Below are 23951 nucleotides of genomic sequence, written 5' to 3' on the forward strand. Positions count from 1 at the left end.
CTAAGACATAATCACATTCATTAATTTAAGTACAATGTACTGGCATTTATATTAATACAGTAATTTCCCACATACGCTGCATCATGCATAATCCGCACTAATAAAGAGCGCACAAGTTTCATATGGGCTAATTATGTAGGCCTAATGAATAGTCATATTATAGGCTACTCTTCAGCCCCATGATGGTCATTGTAGAGCAAAGAACCTACTTTACATTTCATTCGTTGTCTTCATCTTTTTTTTTATTCAAAACAATTAGTAAGTCTAATTACCACCAGACACAAATAATCATCACCTAGGTTAAATCTTCTCTCTCTCTCCAAAATCTCTTCCTCTGAGATGCGCATATAATTTAGACTACCCGACATTTCAAATGTGACTCTCTAATCAACTTGTTTTAGCTCTTAAACACGAAAAATACAATGTTCAACGGAGCTGGTATGTGTGAGGCGCACTCTTAAAGACGCGACTAACGACCTTTCGGTTTCATTCGGTTAAAGTTCTTGTGCGTAGGCTATTATAATCCAATCCTGTCGATGCCCCTGCTATTTATCAATGTAGCCTTTTATTGTTTTTTTGCCATGAATCGTCTGAGCTGTGATGAAATCGTGTGTTGTTTAAAGTTGGGACGATTACTGTAGGCCTAGGCTATACTACCCATATTGGAATAAAAAAAATAAAGGCCCACCCTAGGCCTACTTCGCAAAAGTCCACTCCGTTGAAAAATCCTGGCTATGGCACTGTTAATGACCTCGTGTCAGAATGGCAGGACGTTTGAAAAAAGGTCAAGTGCCGCTACTCCGACAATGGAAAAAAAAATGTCGCAGTAGTGGGACGCCTGAAAATTAATGTTAATACCACCACTTCGACAATTAGACGCCAATGTCTAAGTAGCGGCAGGTCTGAATAGCAGCATGTAACCGTTCCTACCTGTAGTCCATGACAACGCAACATCTGGATGTAACCTATGTCTCCCCGAGTGATTTAAAACGAAACAAATGTCAATGACATTTATTTTGCTTTCTTGCAACATTGACATGATTAGGCTATGCATTTGATTTAAATGACCAGGCTGCCAGTCGAGGCAAAAGCCAAATATCCAACAACAGTTGCAGACTCTTTGCCTGCTCGAAACACAATACCCGAGGGATGTGCGCTTATCGGTAAGTCCAACTTGCGTTGGCTTCATTTTGTCTGCCTGCAAATGTAGCCTAGGTTTAACCGGGTTTAACAAGCTGCAAATGCACACTGGGTGCAGCAAATATTTCAGCTATCCACAAGTTTCTTACATCCCATATGTCTACTTAATTTTAGTAATGTTTGTTGGCTAGCCTATTGCGTATACAACCTGTCCAAATATAGCATTTAGGGTTCATTATTTGTGTAGCCTAAAGTGACTCAATATTGATTCGCATTGTTTATTATCACATATGAAAATCACATTAAATAACCTAGGACTTCAGCGACAGGGCAAACTTCTACCACTATTCCCAATATGTTATCCAAACCAATTTAATAAATTTGCGCTTATAATGAGGTGAAGCGCATTCCCGAACAACTTCTTTTCCTCTGAGGGAATGTCCAATCTTCATCAACGACATACCGTTGTACCTTACGTTGTCTCCGTCTGTAACGTGGAATCTAATAGGCTAATTCTAGCTGGTGCCGGAAACGAACACCCATGAAACGCCATTTTTGTAAAGATGGCTGCGGTCAATTTCACATTTTTTTGGCTGAAGTAGCTAGCCTAGCATGGTCCATTGAAATGAATGGGGGCGGGACTTAGTCACTCTCTCCAGTTATATATAATACCTACATGGTCTGTAGCACATCCAAGACAGAGAGCATCCTGGTCTGTTTTGCTAAATCAACCAATCAGTTTTCAGTGTAGGTGGGCTTATATCTCTTTTCTCACGAATTTAATTAATCAGTTCAGTTAGTGTATCTAGGTACAGGAGCTTCATGGCAGAGTCAGTACCCCTCAAAAAGGAACATTTAAGACCCATGTCACATCAGACTACACAAAAGTGTACCCAATTGTCTCATAAGAGTAAAACATAATGATAGTATTGCACACTGCACTGTTTGTAACAGTAACTAGCATTGCTCACGGCAAGTTAAATGATTGCAAAAGACTTGTTGAGGTGAGTTTAACAAGTGTAATTTTATTTGCATATTACTCAGGCCTATACTAGATGGCTAGTTGCCAAGGCTACATGAAAAGGCCAAACTACCAAAATCTACATATTTTATTATCACAATTTCTATCAATAGGCCTTCCTTATTTGGTGTACTGACTAGACATTATTGAACAAACATATGCATTTCAGTATCTAAGTAAGTTAGGTTGGGATGTCTGCTATACATTGTTGGCATTACTGTTAAAATGCACTTCTAGTATAGTGAGTATTGGCAAAACTGGTTATCATTTTTATGTTGAGTGGGGGTGTTGTCGGCAGCTGCTGAAAGTAACTAATAAAGTAACTTGTAATCTAACTTAGTTACTTTTAAAATCAAGTAATCAGTAAAGTAACTAAGTTACTTTTTAAAGGAGTAATCAGTAATCAGATTACTTTTTCAAGGTAACTGTGGCCACACTGGTTACCGTTAGCGTTGGTTGAGTGATGGAGGCCAATTTGATTGCATTTGTAGAAAACTATAAATGCGGTTATACCAAGCAAATTGATAGCAGCACTGTAATTGTATCTTTCGACTGTCATTTGTTGCATGTGCTACAAAAATCATTCTGTGCAATGGAAGATTTACCAACGTTACACCGTTCTGATACAGTTTTGCCTATAGGCTACATGCGTGAGACTGAGACGCCTGTTTATTTGTTTTAAGTGCGTGCCGTGCAGGGTGTGAGAGGGGAATCGATGTGCTTTGATTCCAGCTTGGTAGTTGTAGTCTGTGAGATTAAAAAGCCCGTGTGTGTGAAGTATCCAAACAATGACACCTTCATTTCATTATGGCTGCTTTAGCAACACACCTTAAGCTACTGTGTAGTGGGTCCCATTTAGAAGTGGCTACTTCATTCGTGCTTTCCTTGACTCATGGAGCTGCGTGAATTTTATTACAACTTTTCGCACAATATGGCAGTTTAAGTCCGCTGGATACTGTAAGGCGTAAGCCATTGGTTTCCAAAGGAGATTTTATTTGTGTCGCCAGCATAGCCTATTGACAATTTATGTTGTAAATACAGTGGGCAGTGCTTCGACTTGGCCAGCTTCACTCGCGGAACGCGGTATCACGCGACTTTAATTTGTATTTTCCCAGTGAGACGCTGCAACAACCCAAACAACCGGTAGATGGCTCAAGTGAGCAGGGTGTCTCGTAAAAAGAAATGGAGCCTGGAAAACCCTACACAGACTTCACTACAGACTTTAGCAGACTGGTTTAGAAATAATTTAATAGCCAGAAATATGCCTGCCCTGCCATAATAAAGAAATATTTGGTTAACTGCCAGTGAATCCCGTTTGCAGCCGTAGAAGAAACGCAGGACAAATTAAACATTCTGGTTTTCTCCGAGTGCAACGATGATAGACAGACATCATTTGGACAAAATATAGAGCATATTAACCTCCGTTGCTCAGCCAAATGCCTTCCTGTTACGTCCTGTTATCACGGAGGTACAGGCGATAAACGATTTTTTAAGGTCACAAGTTTAGGCTACTTCATTAGCGGTTTATTTTTTTGATTATTTTCCGTAGGAGCCTTATTGCTGAGTGTGTTGTAACACGCTCTGGAAATTCACAATTTCGAAATTGTGAATTTCCAGAGCGTGTTACACAGCCAGTGTTGGGGAGTAACGGAATACATGTACCGGCATTACGTATTCAGAATACAAATTATGAGTAACTGTATTCCGATACAGTTACAAGTTAAATAGTTGGTATTTAGAATACAGTTACATTGTTGAAATCAATGGATTACATGACGATACTTCTCTGTTTCATAAGTTTATTCACTCTCTAAATAAATTAAGGCAACTCCATTTCCCAGAAGCTCCTGAAAGCAATCTATGATGAAATTGTTTGCATGTTTAAATCCAAGCCCCGCCGTCTTGCACTAGCCTCAAAACGCAGCCAGCGCGCATTATGGACGCGTCATCGGAGACCCTGAAATGACTGTTTGCACAGCAAATTAGGAGTAAAGTAAGTGGAGGTAACTCCTGTTCCTCACTGATCGTGATTCCTGATGTCTGTTCAAAGGATATTTTCCCAAGTATTAATAGCTCAGGCTACTTCGGCCAATCGGTTACACAGTTTGCTAAGCAATAAACAAAGCCTAGTTCACCTGTTGATTTAGACCTACAATAAAACCAATCTCTAAAATAGTCACTGCATTCTAAGTTTTTTATTCTAACTTAAAATAGCTTTATGGATTATTATTTTTTCTAATTTGATCTACATTTACGTTTTTAAATGAATTATATGGTGCAGTCTCTGAAGAATTACATTTACAGGTCATTTGCGTTCCACCTGTCATATGCGCCCCTCACTTGTACTGGGTTGATGCCACCGAAAAATCTCACACCTTAATTATAATTTCTGGCTACGCCCTTAAAGTAGCCTATTTATTTTGTTTGTTTTAATTAGCCTAGTCGCCTCCTGTAGTTTTAGTGGTCACCTTGCTATTTTAAAGTTGTATCAGGTAGCTTAGTTGACTTTACATTCTCCTATGTGGGCCTAACACTTCAGCCATTTGGAACAGAAGAACACACCAGAATAGGCCTGTTTAGTTAGCCTAAATCTAGACGCACCCTCTAGCAACTCTCCGTTGGCTTGTGAGCTGGAAAAATTTAACTTCTATCAGGCCAATCAAATCGTGTATAGAGATGTTAGGCGGGCTTAACATAATGATTGATGGCAGAGTTGCAACGGTTTGGCTTGAATTCCCTGCTACTTGAAAACAAAGAAAATGGATGTTGCTGTTGGCGAACAGCCTGACACGAGTTAAGCTTTTTTTAAGTTGGCAAAAGTTTGAGCCAACTAGCTCAGCTAGTGGGAAAATGTATGGGATAGCGCTGTCCTTTTGCGTGCAGAGGGAATTTGAAAGACAACCGATTATCCCGCCCCTCGGATTGAGCACTGCCAACGGTGAGTGCCCAGACCCTACATTTTAATGTGGGTCTGGCTCGTCAGGCTACTGTTTAGTAGGCCTAAGCAGGATTTTATGGCTGCATTCCTACACTTATAAAATGCAATTCAATGCAGAAGTAATCTAAGTATTCAGAATACGTTACTCAGATTGAGTAACGTAACGGAATACGTTACAAATTACATTTTTGGGCATGTATTCTGTATTCTGTAACGGAATACATTTTGAAAGTAACCCTCCCAACACTGTACACAGCAATAAGACTCCTACGGACTTTCCCCTGAAGGTGGCGGCAAAGATGGCAATATTTCCGGAAAGGTACTGGCTTGATGAAATTCATTCTGGACTCTATTCGACCACATAAAGACCTCGGGATACTTCGGTTTGGCTTTAGGGACCCTCTACTCACTACCACGTAAGTGTTATGTTGTTTGGAACTGTAGAAGAGGTATAAAAACAGCGTTTTGTAGCGGCGCAATTGAAATGCCCCGCTCACTTCCAGGCTACGAGTTGTGACTGAAAACGGTACAATCGAACTTTCTCAAAACACATCCGAATGACATAATTTTGATGTCAACTCTACGTATGTACCCCCAATCATCCGGAAATCGATCTAAAGTGCATTTTACTCCGGATAATTCCTTTAAGACCACCGTCATTTGCAATTTCGATCAACTGCTCTTCCTCCTGCGCTGACATGTTAGGACTATTCGGGATATTGACAAATGGGTTGCGGACACACTCATTGGTTTGCCGTGGATCTTTGGAGGATGGGAAGTAGCCTAACGCTCAAACTCATTTGAAAGCGCAACAAGGTGATCGCGCACAAGCTGCAAGAGAAAGGGCCCTGCCTCAGTCTCTCCCAAAACCCCCACTACTGTTTGGAACATATCAAATACACCCCGTCCCCATTCGTCCCCACAAATCAAGCTTGGCTTTAAATGCAGCGACTTTATCTGCCAGTTTAAAGACAGTCGTCATTCTCCCCTGGAGTGACAGGTTTAGGTCATTAAGCAACCCGAATATGCCACATAGGTAAGCGAGTTTTGACACCCATCACCCGTCCTCATCACTATAATGTGCAGCTAACGGTGACTTTTTTTCTGTAAGAAATCTCTGCAGCGGCTCTCGCAACTTAAACACCCTGGCCAGTGTCTGCTAAAGATGCTTGTTTTTTGTTGCTCATTCTAGCAGTTTAGCTAACTTCGTGTGACACTACCGTTCGCCAAGAACTGATCAAGTGAAGTGAACTGACCTGAGGCTGCGCAGCACTGAAGGCAATATGTAAAGTGTTGAAGGCGGGACAGACGTAAGAAAATAGACCTTGCAAAATGCAAACATGCGTGCCATCAAACAACTGCATATAGGCCTATGCCATGTAAAAATGTGACATTATTGCGAATTAAATTGAGTTCAGTTTGCATGCATTTTTTTTAAACTCATGTCGTAGGCTACGGCCCGGTTAGGAATGTACAGGCCGCGGCCCGGTGGTTGGGGACCGCTGCCTTAGATGGCAGGAAAAATCTTCAGCCTATTAACTGACCACCCGATTCACGTTGGCTGGGGGGGAAGGGGGGCCATCAGACATCTGTGACCAGTTAATCCGGCCCTGCCCCCCAACAAATCACACCTTCCCACCTCTGACATCTTAAAAGAACTCACAGACCTATTCACAAACCTGCGGCATTTTGCGGTGTTTTGAAATCCTATGCAGCTTTCAATAGTGAGGAAGCAATTTTGCATTGTAGGCATAAATAACATGCAATAACGCCACCAACAACAACCAAAACTAGGCCATTGTCAAAATGTAAATTAAATGTAACATTATTGTGCATCAAATTAAAATGCATAGTAACAGAATAAGGCTAAAAGTAGCTCCTAACTGGCGAATTTAGGAGCAACTCCTAAAAATAATGGGCGTGTCACTCCTAACTTTAGGACTCCTAATTTTTTTCACAAAAAGTAATTCACGAAGCATTTTAGACCTAAAAGTAGCACCTAAAAGTCTGGGACTGCTTAAAAGAAGTCGAGAGGACTCCTAACTCACTAAGACCTATTCATAAACAGCTTTTTGTGGCATTTTACACTGCGATGTTTTGAAATGCGCTATGCGGCAACAGGAGCTTCCAATCGCGAGGGAACAATTTTGCATTCATAAAAGGAATGCAATAACGCCACCAACAACAATCAAAACTACTCATTGTTAACATGTAAATTAAATGTAACATTTCATTGTGAATCAAATTAAAATGTTCTCTTTGCAAACGTAGCCTAGGCATATGGTGACAGATTAATTTAATAATGTTGCAAAGGTACTGCATCAATCCATAGGCCTATGTTTCATTAGGCTACTAGGCTATTTGTTTTGCCTTACTCTTTATTCATTTAGGCTAGGCCTTTTTATTCAGTTATTAATCATCTTCCGTCCTTCTCACTACTTGTGTAGCGCACGCATTCTCCGACCTGTCACCTGTCACTCATCATCGGAAGGGAGGTGTTTGGAATCATTCCCGCGTTACAATCGTCAGCCAATCAAGGTGGTCACTTCAGTCAAGCTTGTGCATGAGTAATGACGTCATCTATAGCAACGAAGACTCACTCCTAGTTTAGGAGTTGTCTGAAAGGCTTTGTGAATAACTTTTAAGAGAAAACTCCAAGCTAAAATCTTTTAGTGCGATTTAGGAGTAGCCTACTCCTAGTAGTAAGATAAAAGCCTTTGTGAATAGCCTACGGCCCCAGTTATTCATCATCTTCCGTCCTTGTGTAGCGCACACATTCTGAGACCTGTCACCTGTCACTCATTATCGTAAGGGAGGTGGTCACGCTTGCCCATTTACACAAATTAATGGTCGAATATTACTGATGATCATTGTTATTTAAGAACATGCAGTGTGCGTAGGGCACCAAAAACATCTTGCTCGTAAAAAAGCATCATACCGCACATTGTGGCGGGTCTGTTATTTAGCCTACTGTAGGCTGCGCAAACCACAGGGCAAGCCTGCATTCGAGGCCTTCTGTTGGAAGAATTTTATATAAAGCCTGCGCTAACAGTAATCCTCCTGCCCCTGATAGGCCTACCACAGCTGTGGATATGTGTGGAATGTTCAAGTAATAACACAATCCAATGTGTGTCTCAATTGTCCCCCGCTGACCACCTCACACATTTCTCTAGATTTTACAACGACTTTACATGACACAATGCCATAAAATATGCCAGTTTTAGGACACAGAATAATGTTTGTAATGATACCAATTAGGCCTACGTTTAACAGTAACAAGTGTAATGAGCTATTCATTGTTGAAGGTGCATGGTCAAGTGAAATTCTTACTTTGGAAAACAAACATTTGCCGAACATCAGATCATCGCCGATCATCAGAATATTGCTCTGGACTGCAGGTAACTTGTTAAGCCAGTGGTTCTCAAACTTTTATTTCATTCCCCACTTTGATCAAGGGGCATGACTGATGATAGTGGAGATAACGTAATCTAGTTTACTACTATTTATTGACATATTTTTGACACTTGATTGTAGGGCTATTGAGGTAAAAAGACTGTGTAATTGCCGTACCCCACTGTGTGTAGGCAGTGGTGGAGGCTTTGAGACAAAGCAAGAGGTGAGGTGCCCAGCTTTTAGGTCTGTGGAACAGGGGCTTGTCACCAGGAATGGGACCATGTATTTAACAAAGCAGACTACTGTGTATATCTTCATTGTATTGTTTGCTCAGTCTTACATGTATGTTGTCACAGCTTTGCATTGTGGGCCCTATCTTAACCATCTGAAACAAAGTATCAAACGCAAAACACAAGTAGCTTTGTGGGCGGATCTTGGGCGCTGTTGCTATTTTACCGGTGGGATAAATGACTGTAAAATCTAAAATGGGTTGGTATGAAGAAGCTACATTACTCATGGGTGTGGTTTGGGCATAACGTGCAATAAACCAATCATAGCATCATCTCACATTCCCTTTAAAGGAACACGCCACCCAAAATCAGTAGTAATATATGTTCTTACCTTAACTTTCACGAGTTGAGTCATACCTCTCCCGCGCCGGTAGGTGCACTCAAACGCTCTGTAGCGCGGCGTGAATGTATTAGCATGTTGCTATGCTAGCGGGCTCTGCCGTGGCCGTAGAGAGAGGAACATAGCAGTAATCAAACACCTCCACATTTTCCCTACTTAAATACAGTTGCACGAGTAGTTGATAAAAATGTGTACGTCACACGACACGAAACGTGGCGATTTTCCAAGCGAATAAACAGGAGAACTACAATGTGTGGCGCAATAGCACTTGGGAGTACTTCGACCTAGCGTGGTAATATTATTAACACCTAATTGTAGATCCTATCCACCACAGAGTTTAGAATCCATGCTGGATCGACCCTCAGCCTCTCCCTCCCCTCTGAGCGAGAGAGAGGCACACACACTAGTGATGCGCTGATGGGCTATTATTTCAACCATAACTGCATAGCAAAACTTATCATCCATCAGCACCAAAGTTTGTTGACCAATTTTCAAAACAGCACCCGCCCACCATCCGTTGGTTGTTTTAATGTAGGCTATATGGGTGATGCAGCGCTGCTGACGTGAAAGCCCTTGCCTGTTCTAGAAAGACTGATCAAATGCAGCAAATTATTAAAAGGCTAAAGTCGTACATTGGCTAGGCCTATCCCCAGAATATCAGCAGCAAACTCAGTCTCTGTCGCGCAAAACAGTCTCCAAAATGAAACGCACATCGGCCTGTTGCCTATTCTGCCAGCTTGTGACAATATATCGTCCAAAATGCTTGATTGCATTGCATTCTCCACATTTTTAGCTACATTTTCATGTACCACATCAGCATTTTTGTTCAGTGAATCTTTTGTAAATTGCTTTACAATTACCGTCGGGCCTATAGGCCTATTGCCTGGCTTGCCTCAGCTTCGGTCACGTCCTTTTACAATTTTATCATTGTAATAAAAAACGCAATTTGCCACATAATTTCAGCATGCTCCTGGCCTACTAATTAATGCCTATTGTACTTTATTTTTTGCAAAAAGAAAGAAATCCTTGATAAAGTTGATGTAAGTTGATGTAAGTCATTCACATTATAGGCTACTTTACACACTGTTATGTCAGGTTGACTGACAAGCCTGTTCTGAAGACTCCCATTCATTTTGACTGCACGAGCGCGTCTTTTTCAGACAGACATCGCAATTCATTTTATAGCAGGCCATCGGACAAATATGACGCCTCGATATTAAAGAAACTCCGACTCCATTCATTCTGAAAGTCCACCGCACAACAGTGCAACGTGCATGTTCACATTTTTAGTAACAACCGCCAAACTTGCTTGCTTGCTTTACACAAAGTTTTCCGACTATTTTTCTTACCTTCTTTTTCCGCTGTGGATGTTATTGAGTTTGTAGAAGCTTTAGCTCTTACGTTCTGAACATCTCGCACTGCCATCGCCCGATGTCATTTCTGAGTCATATCACTCTCTGTCTCTCTTTTAAATGCCTATTCCCTGAATGGTAGGCTACAATTATGTGTTTTAGGCTAATATCTAAACAAAATAACCCAGGCAGTCTCATCTAGGATATAACACAGGTTGAAGTCAACGTCAAGTTGGTTCTATTTAGGGAGGTGAATGTGTGTAAACATCTGTATATGACTCAGAAATTACATCGGAAGACAAGGAGTGAATAGTGGAATTTAGAGGCAAGCCGAAGTCTGCTGACAAGGGCCCGACGGTAATTGTAAAGCAATTTACAAAAGATTCACTGAACAAAAATGCTGATGTGGTACATGAAATTTTAGCTTAAAATGTGGAGAATGCAATGCAATCAAGCATTTTGGACGATATATTGTCACAAGCTGGCAGAATAGGCAACAGGCCGATGTGCGTTTTATTTGGAGACTGTTTTGCGCGACAGAGACTGAGTTTGCTGCTGATATTCTGGGGATAGGCCTAGCCAATGTACGACTTTAGCCTTTTAATATATTTGCTGCATTAGATCAGTCTTTCTAGAACAGGCAAGGGCTTTCACGTCAGCAGCGCTGCATCACCCATATAGCCTACATTAAAACAACCAACGGATGGTGGGCGGGTGCTGTTTTGAAAATTGGTCAACAAACTTTGGTGCTGATGGATGGCTGATGGATGATAAGTTTTGCTATGCAGTTATGGTTGAAATAATAGCCCATCAGTGCATCTCTAGTGTGTGTGCCTCTCTCTCGCTCAGAGGGGAGGGAGAGGCTGAGGGTCGATCCAGCATGGATTCTAAACTCTGTGGTGGATAGGATCTACAATTAGGTGTTAATAATATTACTACGCTAGGTCTAAGTACTCCCAAGTGCTATTGCGCCACACATTGTAGTTCTCCTGTTTATTCGCTTGGAAAATCGCCACGTTTCGTGTCGTGTGACGTACACATTTTTATCAACTACTCGTGCAACTGTATTTAAGTAGGGAAAATGTGGAGGTGTTTGATTACTGCTATGTTCCTCTCTCTACGGCCACGGCAGAGCCCGCTAGCATAGCAACATGCTAACACATTCGCGCCGCGCGACAGAGCGTTTGAGTGCACCTACCGGCGCGGGAGAGGTATGACTCAACTCGTGAAAGTTAAGGTAAGAACATATATTACTACTGATTTTGGGTGGCGTGTTCCTTTAACAACAGGCCCGCTTGTTCCATGGCAGATTGCTATTATGATGGCTGATTTACCAGGCGCAGCCAAGAGCAGTTCACAGCGCTATAAGGACTGTTCAGTTGGGAACAGTATGCTATTGATATTTTTTCTTGACAAAATGTAATACAGAAATGTCACAAAGAAATACTTTCCGGGCCCCAGCTGTGGCGCAACTGGCTGGGGCACCTGCGCCGTACGCCGGCGACCTGGGTTCAATTCCCGCCCCGTGGTCCTTTCCGGATCCCACCCCTTCTCTCTCTCCCATTCACTTCCTGTCACTCTCCACTTCCTGTCCTATAATTAATAAAAATAATAAAAAATAAATAAATAACTACTTTCCGATGTTTTGGGATCACTCACTGAATCAGGAGGTTATGAGTGCATGGGTGATATTTTTGCAATGTAATCTAACATTAGACCGAGATTACTTAGATAGATAGATAGATAGATACTTTATTGATCCCCAGGGGAAATTCAAGGATACTTTGCTTACCTCACTATAGACAATGCAGCTCCTCTGTCAGATAAGCTCTTCTCTCCTGTTCTGCTGCTGGGGCATTTGGGTTAAATGTTGCGGCATATGCAGTTCAACATCACGTCTCCTTAAGTCCTTTAATATTTCCTCATTTATGTCATCAACACATCCATGAATCATGGAAATGTGTACGCTAAATTTGTGCCTATTTTATTCACATTTTCATGGACACCACAATGATTTCCCTCGTGTGGTAATATTTTTTCCTTGTAAATATGTATGGTTTGCAGAAATGGGAACTACTGCGTCGTGCAGCACACGCTACATTATGGCCAAGCAGGCTGTACCTTACCATCAGGCAACGCAACAACGAGAAACACTTTCCTCTGTGTGTGTATTCACACCAAGTTGACCTACCATAACTTCCCAACTCTGCACAGTATCCTAGTAAATAAAATAAAGTCCTGTCGACGTCCCCTAAAGGTGCCCTGGCGAACATCACCTCCTCGACATTGTGTAGGGTTCCCTTGACGTCCCGCGGACCTGTGTTCGGGAGGTCTAAAAGACGTCCTGTAATGGTCACCGCGTGCAACGTTTATATTTCCGCGATGGTAAAAAAAAAAAACATGAAACGTGATTTTGCGGTATTCCATCCTGTAGGCTGCTAGGAGAGAGGTTGTCGGAACTGGAACTCGCATTTATGATTTGCCAGACAATTACACATTCAACTTACATCGTGTTTTCACGTCGACCAGTCATGTATGAAATCACGTCCTCCTAAAGCATTACACTAGTGATAAGGACTTTATACCGGGCTAGAATGCGCTACTTTCACATCTACGGTGTCTTTTTCTTAACTCATTGAGTGCCAAAAACGTAATATTACATTTTTCCTTCCCATGCGTTGAGTGCCAAAAACGTAATATTACGTTTTTATTTTTTTTTTAAATACGAAACTAGACACTCTAACACACCTTATATGTGATTTTTGGGAACTCTGTGATGAATGGAAATGAAATATATGACGATCGAAAACTCACAATCTGGACATTTTATCATAACTCAGTTGCCGCTTTGGGTCGAATCAGTGACGCATGCACGTCAGCTCAAAACCAGGCCATTTTCGTGGGTCTATCACTAGGTGGCAGTCTCGCCAGGTCACTTCCCCTTCCTTTACAGGCAACACTTCATATTTCATGAAAGACTGCATGCTGGGAAGCAAAACTCAACATGAAATAAACTACATGAAATATAACTAGAATGCATTGATGTTATATCCACTCTAAGGCGTTTTCTTGGACCTGTGATTAAACAGGGATAGCCTAAAAATAGCCTATGTAAGCCTATATTCCTGGAACATTGCAGATAAAGACAAATGTATCGTTTTCTCTAGGCTATGAATGCTCTTTGTAGCCAACTTTAAGCTGAAATAAATAGATTCCAGATGTTTCTATTCCATATAATTTGTTATTCTTAAACTCAAATGATGAAATGGTGTGTTTTGTGTGGGGGGGTGGGGGTGTTGGTGTGTGTGCATGTGTGTTGGGGGGGGGGGTAATGGAGTGTGTGGGGGAGGGAGGTATGGAGTGTGTTGGGGTAAGGGGATGATGAAATAATCTCTAAAGCCCTCCTTACACTGACAGACTTTGGAAAGATTTGGAAAATGTTTTTGAAAGACTACAGTCTCAGACCCTCTCACATCTAAAGACAAGTAGTAGAGTTTTAAGTCACAGACTATGATTTTTGCAATGACTAGGGATCTTGCAGGGTCACTATTTACAAGACTGCAACTAGATTTGTTTAAATTATTACCCATCGTGCAATTGATATCAACAGGAACTGAAATGATAGCCTACTAAATTCAAAGTCATATTTTCGTGTTTCTGCTGCATTGTTTCATGCGTGACATCTCTAACCGATATGGAGTTGTTCTGTTGCGTGGAAGAGCCGACTAAAGATGTATAAGAAACTAAATAACAAATGATCATATTCATGGGTTTCATCAGGTCCCTTGCTACAGCTGTCGCCTACTTTGCCCCTTCCTGTTTTGTGTTGGAGAGAAGTCACAATTGGTTTTTATTGTTCACGTCACTATTTGCATGAGCCACGACTAGAAAGACTTGACATAATATCAAACATGTTTTATATTGTCGTAACAGCAAAACTAGAAAAAGACTGACTCCGACTGACTTAAAACCGCTAAGATTGGCACCTTACACTTAACGATCTAGTTGACGGGAGCGCGCCGCGATTCCAGTACAACTCCCATGATTTCTGTCTGACTTTGGAAATTTAGTCGCCGACTTTGAAAACAGACCAAAATCGTACAATGTAAGGCCGCCATTAGCTGTAACATAAAATGCTTTGAATATAGGCTCAGATGTGTCTGTAAGGCTGTATACATGTGAATTAGGGGTGGAACGGTACACAGAAGTCACGGTTCGGTTCGTACCTCGGTTCAGACATCACAGTTCGGTACAATCAGGGCTGTACAGTGCAACATATATGTTGCACATACTACAAAATAATTAGTTTGTGCGATAGATGATTTACCAACGTAGCACTGGTGCGATACAGTTTTGCTAATGGCAATACAATGCATGCGTGTGAGACTGACAGGGAGGCTACAGCAATTACCTTCTACTGTGATCAGCGCAACTGGCTACACCAGATGTGATAGCGGCGCGTAGGCTACGTTAAAAAAATAGACCCGTCTTCTGTTTTTGCGCATTGCGAACGGAGCGCTTCAGTTACACGCCCGGTGTAGGCTCCCTGTGAAACGCTTGTTTGTTTGTTTGAAGTGCGTATGTAGGCTATAGGCTACTTCTGTGAAAGGGGAATCGATGTAGGCTACTTTGATTTCAACTTGGTAGTCTACGCGATTAAAAAGCATGTCTACTTGTTTGTAGGCCTAGTATCCAAACAATCCAACTTCAAATCAAACAACACCTTGCAAATTATCCTCACGAATCGAACAAGTGATGGCTATATTTAGCCTAAAGCAAAAGTATCTTCCGACCGGGCTGAGGTGAATTCAGATTAGGCAAGCAGAGGTAGAAGTTTGTGGCAATCGCCTTGTTGCGTTGCACTTTTTTAGTTTAGTTTAAAACGAACAACTTAGTATCCAAACACCATTCAGATCTAAAAAGTCCACCGGAACGTTCGCTTCTATCTGTCAAATATGAGCCCGCTCCATGCTTTATGCGCATCATAGTCTCGCTTAGTAGTGCTTAATAATCTATACAAGAACATGATTGGTTCCAAAAAAACCTTCACGACACTTTAATTACGACTGCGTTAGCCACAGACCTTCAGCTATCTTCAGTAGGCTACCTACTGTAGCCTATGTGTATGGAACAGTCTAGGGATGCATTTCATGGGTGACATGTCAGTTAGCCTAAGCTACTCATTTGCACCACTGGTTAGATGTAAAACGGTATTTCACTTGTGCAATGACAATAAGGTTGAATGTAGGCCTACTCTAATCTAAAAACTTAGAAATATGAACTAAACGTTAATTAAATCTTAGTGGAATAAAATATTCAGCATATCTTCTACTTATTCAAAAATAAATGAACTGACTTCCAATGCATATGTATAAGAAGAATTAACAAAAATCCATGGCATGACCTGTCTTCCTGATACCTGTGGAAAAGTTGAACTGCATGGAACTGTCAGGGATTGTTTTTTTTTTACAAAAACACAACAACCAAATAACATATCATGCTGATAGTGTTTCTCAAACACAATGTAGCCAGGTGAGATGTTTGCAACTACATGACCTTTTATCAATCAAGTTGCAGTAGGCCTATATCCCATCCCATTTTATATCGATACTACAGAATTTGTGGCTGGTGCTACAAAACTTTTAACCTCTGTAGCACCAGTGGTACTTGTAAAAAAAGTTAACGTACAGCCCTGTACGTTGGAGGGAATGGAGGGAAAAGCAAATCAAAAGTGCAGAAGGCAATTCTTTTTATTGTGAATGTCTCAGGCTGTAGGGCCAACTACCTAGTGATAAAATCTCTCCCCTGAGCTAGCTGCAACAGCCTGAGTGTGCAAAGTAAGATGTAAACAGTAAACAAGTACCCCACATCATCTACAGACTCAATCTGTAACTTGTAAACAAAATAAGACAATCAGTTATAAAACTGAAAATAGGCCTACAGCATCTCTTATTTATGAAAGTGCAAATTACATAGAATAATGATTTCAAAACATCCACTTAGATGAGACTTTCAACATCCGTGTTTGGTTGTATATGGAAGGGTCTACAGTTTGCCTCAATATTTTTCATTGCATATACAATACAGTCCCTCCAGGAATTCGCAATGTTGCGATCGCAACAATTAACGCAAATTCAGCAAATCCTTGTGAATTCTGGGCGACCTCGCAATTTTGTCCAAACACCGCAACTTTTTCGCAAATTTGACCAATCATCATGGTTTCCCCGTGAAATTTCACCTACCACAACAGTCCCTCGCGCAGAATATTGAGTCAGATGCCACACTCACTTCTGCAGACACCAGAGACTGCCCTATAACTTGTTCACTCCTCTGCAGTTTTGATGACAATAAATAGAAGGCTAACGTTAATGATCTGCTTTAATTGCATCTCTCAACCTGGTGTTGCTAACCTACCTAGGCTATGAAAGTAAGTTAATTAAGGCCTACTTGGTTTACTGACATTTGAGTAGGCTACAGTATGCAACCCATTGGCAAACGTTTCACCTGGAGATGTCCTTTTAGCTTGTGTCATGTTTGCTAGCTTGTGGGCTCAGTTTGTGTAGTGCTACCAAAATCATAGAAATTAATAACATTGCAATACATTTACCTCTTCTATGATCCAAGAATGATGTCATTCGAGTAATTTTTTAACATTTATTTTAACTAATGACATAGAAAACATCCCGAATTCCATCCACATATCGTAATGCACTATGCAAAAAGTTATTTCCACTCGTAGCCGAACACAGTGAGATGCAAGTCTTCCAATCCACTTAGAAAACGCTACTCTCACGCCCTTAAAGTGGGAGGCAGTCAATTAGACTTAAACACCACGTAATAACATTAAAGAAAAGTGTAATCTAATAGTGTAAACCAATATGAAATTACTACTTAGTTGGCTATTAGTAATTATGCAAGTCACAGAATATGAATTATTAAAAAGATATGAACTTAATATGAATTACAACATACAGTGGGCATCGCTTTTAAATGGCCACTTCAGTAGCGCATTACGAGGCGTGAAGCTGCGTGAAGCTTTAGTACCACTTTCAGCCACTGTACATCGCTCTGCCTGCCGCCCCTTCTGAAAAAGCTTGATTTACCTCGATTTAGGCTACTTGGGTATGGCTTAAGGCTTGACTACACGGTGGTAACGAAAATCGAAATCAAAATTTGCTGTCTACATTATTGTCAGTGTTGGGGTAACACAACTACGCAAATCAAAACAGTGGTGTGATAATTGAGCCAGTAGAGAAATAACTGTTCAGAATTAATATGTAGCCTTGAGTAGGCTTCTGCAACGTTTTTAACAGGCTACGCTATAGAGCAGGGGTGGCCAACCAGTCCAGCATGAAGAGCCAAAAAAAATTTCAACACAACAAAAAAAGATGCCCACACCACAACAGCGACTTAGGCCTACACTTTAAATGTTCTTTTTCATTTAAAATGAGACACTTGGCAGATGCTGCAAATTATCGTTTTCAGGAATGAGTTGCAAGCAACAAAGATATTTGACACGCATCACAAATTCCCCATCATTGACTGACTTATTAGCATGAGAAATGCTCTGATGTAACAACTGATAAGATGCCAATGTGACCGTCAAATGTTCCGTCGAGTGTCTGCTTCTCTGACTGACGTCTATCTATCATATCTTTACCTTGTACTTGCAAAGGTCAGTGCCTTTGGGAAATGTTCAGGTTTGAAGCTTTTATGCATCAGTTAAGTCTGGCATACCAAGTACCAAACTAACATGCTAAACAGGATTTTTACGGTTTTATTTTGGTTATGTTGACATATCAACCAGAAGGGTTATGCTAGCCTACAAAAAAGATTAATAAGCCTTTTGAATGTCTGTGTTCCTCTTTCTATTTGCTCTTAGCATCAGGGTTTTCCTGATTGCAACAGTAGCATTACACCTGGCTAAAGAAACAAACGTTTCTGCTTCTTTATGGGCTAGACTTCTATCGATAACATGACAATAAAATTATTTTTATTTCAACATTGCAGCCTAACTATTGCCAGTACTATCAACTTATGAAAAGCATTTTCATTTACCAGAAATTTACCAGCTATTTCAAAAAATAAAAAACTATAAATCCAAGAAGAAATGAGAACATCAGTTGAGCAGCCGCGAGCCGCACGAGAGGAGGCAAAGAGCCGCGTTGGCCACCCCTGCTATAGAGGCTTAGACAACTGACCCACGTTTTGGTTTCGTAAATTAATTTGCCCTACTTCTTGACTGCAATGTAGTCAATTGACTGCTTGACATGTCATTTTTATTTTTCTGTACAATAAACAAATACATCTGCTTTATGCCGCAGAATTACATTCATATTACATAGTCCAATGCATCGTTACACTACGTTAGTGTTTCCCAAAACCATAGTAGCAACGAACGTTCGCAACCACTATCGTAAAGTTGTGTAGTTACAACTACACCTCTCGACCTGTGATAGAATGCTAGTAGAAGGATAGTTCCAGGGATCTTCATGTCAAAGACGTCACTGACGCCAGTTATTTGTTTGCAAATTAATAATTATAAATATATTTAGGTTTCTAATTGATATTTACACTTCTAACCACCATACATCCATATTTTAAAATGCCCAAGGCAGAAAATACATAAATTAAAAGTCAATTTGCAGCCATGTGCACGTAAGTAAAAGTCACACACCTGCACATAATAATAAGGTGGTGCGCACTTTTTGACGAGTCAGCTGAGAATATGTAGCCTTTGATTTTCATGGAGGGGGGGGGGGTCCTTGTTAGTTCACGCAAACCAAGCCAAGAAGGCTGATTCTGATTTTGATAATATGATCTGCACATAAGATAAACTTAGGTAAACAACGATGTCAATATTGTTGTCAAAATCTTAACCCAGATTCGAACTCTTGGACAGGGGACTGGTAACTGCTGTGCAAGGGCGGTTGTCATCTGCCGGCCTTAACGCAATGCGCCACAGAAGTATGTGCAGGTGCACGTTCACGTGCTACTAAACGTCATTAACCACCTTAGTCCAGACTACTGAAGTTTAGAAACTATCATGGTCCAAACTTACAGTACTATGTAAGTTTGACAGTTTTGGGAAACAGTCGTAACTTACATGTTGGTTAGTTGAACGATGCATCCTGTTAGTAAAAAGCTAACCTCCGTAGTTGTACGGGAAACGCACCCCAGATCAGCTTGTAAGCCATTAGCAATCTTTTTATTTTATGAAGCCTACACAGTAGATCACATGCCACATTCTCACTTTCAATAGACAGATGCAAAAGCCATTGGTCAAGTATTGAGTATAAAGCCATTAAGATAGTACCCTATACAAAAAGTACTTCATACTATCATAAAAATTCGTTAAAACGAATAGCATTTTGCAACTTGACAAAACACTGAATTAAATATCATAGGCACAGGAGAAAACTTGTACATCCATTGGCCCGTGGGGAGATCACATGCCAGTTGCCTCTCCCTTCAGTGCTATGACTCGTTCGGCTGTGAGCTTGTTTTGCCAAAAAAAACTCTATTGCAGATATCAATGCGTCTTTGTTCATGGGTTTGGCCTCACAGCAGAGGCTTAGACAACTATGACCCACGTTTTGGTTTCGTAATTTGCCCTACTTATTGACTGCAATGTAGTCAATTGACTGCTTGACAGGTTATTTTTATTTTTCTGTACAATAAACAAATACATCTGCTTTATGCCGCAGAATTACGCACTTGGCCAGCCTATATAGAACAGGCACATTTTGGAGAGAATAGAGAATGTACGCACGCAAGAATCTGTAGGCTATTTGTGGCTGGTTACCAGCAAACAATGTTTAATGCATTAACTCAAGACGTCAAACATTTTCTAAACAATACAAACAGAAAGGATGCAGCAGGCAGCAAATGTAGAAGAGTCATTTCCAGTGGAAGAACAAAATGCTGAATGAAGCCCAAAGATATGAAGGCATATCTGGCAAGTTGTTGTTTTTTGAAGACGTAAATGGTTTGGCTATAGGCCTAGTTTGCAAGGAGACATAAAGCGTGAGCATGCCACACTATCCACAGCTGTGGTAGCGAGGGGTAGGAGGATTACTGTTAGCGCAGGATTTATATAAAATTCTTCAACAGAAGGCCTGCCTCGAATGCAGGCTTGCCCAAAAAAAGGCTTGTGGTTTGCGCAGCCTACAGTAAGTAGGTCTTAGTGAGTTAGGAGTCCTCTAGACTTCTTTTAAGCTGTCTCAGAGGTGGAAAGTTGCAGACATTCACAAACAAGTTGTTTTAGGTGGTTTGAAGTCGCTTTTCATACGCCATGAGCGCTCGGCTACATTACAGCCACTCGGACAAAAGACATGTAGAAAAATATATGTTTTGAAAACTAGCATTAAACTGGATTCGATCCCGCAAAAGCAACATGCATAACTCTCCATCCTGATTCCCTACTCTTTGAGCCAATATGTTACGCGAATCAAATAACTAGGCTACCATTAATTAATAACGTAGGCAACACCCAGGTAACGTGTTGTCCAGGCTATCTGAAACAAGGGGTTGCCTCTCATCTACAACAACTGGTTACCTTGGGCTGCTACAGTCGTCAGTGCACTGTGCACAGTAGGCCTATGCTACTCTTTGTGGTTGATCAACTAAAAATAAACGATTTTTTTTTTTTTTTGATCAATTATTTATTTATTTTCTTGCAATCATTGTTCACACATTGGAGGGGAAACTCCTTCACAATAGAAAAAGAAACAAACATTAGGCTGGTTACAGCATCATTAAAAAATATCACATAGGCACAGTGAAGTGTTGCTTATTCTGATGCCTGTTTCCCCTCTCCTCCCCATGTCCCCCCTCCCTCCAACCCACCCAAGCCCACCCTCCAACCCCTAACATGATTCGCTCAAGGTATTGAACAGTAAACAAAAAAGAACACACAAAAAAAAAAACACCACACACAAACACAAAACACGCACACACACACACACACACAGACACACAGACATACACACACACACACACACACACACCTCTCAACCCTTTCCCCTTGCCACCCAGGAATCTCCTTTCCTATATAACCATACAGAGGGAGATGCTAAATTTGACCTTATCTACATCATGTTTATTTTTCCTAATAACTCTGACCAGCAATCAATATTAAACGATTTGGCAGACCGGCCAAAAGAAGACGCCTATTGTTTATGGTTAGCTTCAGGGACGATGTGTCATTAAGTAGAAGCAAACATGGTGAGAAAGGAATTGGTACTTTGATAATACTAGACATGATGGATGAAGCACTATGCCAAAATCTATTAACCTCTGGACACTGCCACACCATATGGTAAAAAGTAGCAATGGTATTGTCTGGACAGTAATCACAGTATGGGTTGTCTCTAAGTTTAATTTGCTGTAATCTTCGCGGAGTTAAGTACGACCTATGGATTGATCTGTAATGTATCATTTGATGGTCAGGGTTTCTGGAAGATAGGGATATGTTTGACCATATCACGCCCCAGTCTAGGTCCTGGGAGGTGTTAATATCGGTCTTCCAGAGTCTGACAAGTGATAAGGGCTTATATGAAGCTTTAGTTATAAACCTATATAAGTCTGAGACAATACCATTGATTTTACCCTTAGTGTCAAAAAATACATGAAGGGGATGATTCCCCAACTCGATACCCCAAGGAACGCCCTAAGCATGCATAGCTGTACGTAACTGTAAGTAAAAGTAGAAAGTGCTCGGTAAATTATAGGATCTCTCTAGGTCATGGAATGCACGAAGACCCTGTTCCCCTATGATGTCCTTAAAGACACAGACCCCTCTATTGCTCCACTGAGGAAACAAAATTGGTTTCTTATCAATTCAAAGAGAGTGATTACTGAATATAGGGGATTGAGCATAGAATGTGTTTGGATTTTGGCAAATCGGTGGACTTCATGCCATACCGTAAGAAGATAAGAGATTATTGGCCCAAAATCACGTTTAACTATGCTCTGGGGTATGTTAGAATATACCAGACCAGACAGACAGTATGGTTGTGCTAAATGTTCTTCAATGGGACGCCATGACACCAGAATCTCTGGGTTCAGCCAGGTGGCAAGTGAGCGCAAAACAAAGCTCCAAGAATACCATTCAAAATTAGGCAAATTGATACCTCCTGCTAATCTATGTCTTTGTAGAGTAGATGCTTTGATTCTGGGTTTTTTTCTGTTCCATAAATAAGAGATAATGATTGAGTGTAGCTTCTTCCAGTAACCACCCGGTGGAGCTAGGGGGATCATACTGCTCACAAAATTAATGCGAGGCAGTATGTTCATCTTGATGACTGACAGTCTAGATTGGAAAGAAGTAGGGAGCATACCCCATCTATTCAGGTCGCCATCCACATTCTTTAGAACTTTATTATAATTGTCAGTAGTTAATAAATTGAGTGAGGGACTGATGGACACTCCTAGATATGTGAAGCTACTAACAACTGGAATATTGAGAGGAGGAATCGGATCATCCAGTCCCCCCAGCAACATTAAAGCTGATTTTGTCCAATTTATTTTGTAGCCTGAAATACTGCTGAAGTTCTCAAAGATCTTAAGAAGATGTGGGAGGGATTTAGAAGGATTTTTTGTGAAAATTAAGATGTCATCTGCATACAAAGAGATGCAATGCGGTGTGTCGTGAATAATGATTGGTTCTAGAGCCTCCGACTGCCGTATTGCCTGGGCAACAGGTTCCAAAGACAGAGAAAATAAAAGGGGAGATAAAGGGCAACCCTGACGGGATGATCTTGTAACCGGAAACCTTGCTGAACAGTTGCTGCCCGTTATCACGACTGCAGAGGGGTTAGCATACAGTAACTTTATTATAGAGATAAAGCCATCACTAAAACCCATGATTTCGAGAACAGACCACAAGTAACACCATTCCAGTCGATCAAAAGCCTTCTCGGCATCTAATGAGAGAATGGCATTTTGATGCTCTGAATTGGAGGCTGAATCTATAATGTGAAGCAAACGACGGACATTGTCCGACGCTAGTCTAGATTTAATAAACCCAGTTTGGTCATGGTGAACCAGATGGGACATGTAGGGCTCTAAACGTGTAGCTAAAACCTTAGCATAGAGCTTGACTTCACAGTTCAGAAGACTTAGAGGCCTATAAGAGGAACAGTCTTGAGATGGCTTATCCTTCTTAAGTAGAAGAGATATTATTGCAATATTTGAACTGGCAGAGAAGGAGCCTCTCTTAATGGAGAAGTTAAGCATATTCAACAATAGAGGACCAAGCTGGGGCCAGTAGGCCTCAAACAGCTCTGGTGGTATACCGTCCAGGCCCGGAGACCTGCCTCTGTTCATTGCTTTAATGGCTAATCTCAGTTCTTCCAAATGAATGGGTGCCTCTAAGGAACATACAGCTTCAGGAGGCAATTTAGGTAATTGTAATGGTTGGAGGAATTCAGAGCAAACTTTTTCATCATGAGGCACCTCTGACGTATAAAGACTT

Source organism: Alosa pseudoharengus, unplaced genomic scaffold (assembly GCF_046254945.1).
Source record: "Alosa pseudoharengus isolate Yale_2024_CS ecotype anadromous, Long Island Sound unplaced genomic scaffold, YU_APseudo_1.1 YU_APseudo_1.1_scf_15, whole genome shotgun sequence".
Lineage (NCBI taxonomy): Eukaryota > Metazoa > Chordata > Actinopteri > Clupeiformes > Clupeidae > Alosa > Alosa pseudoharengus.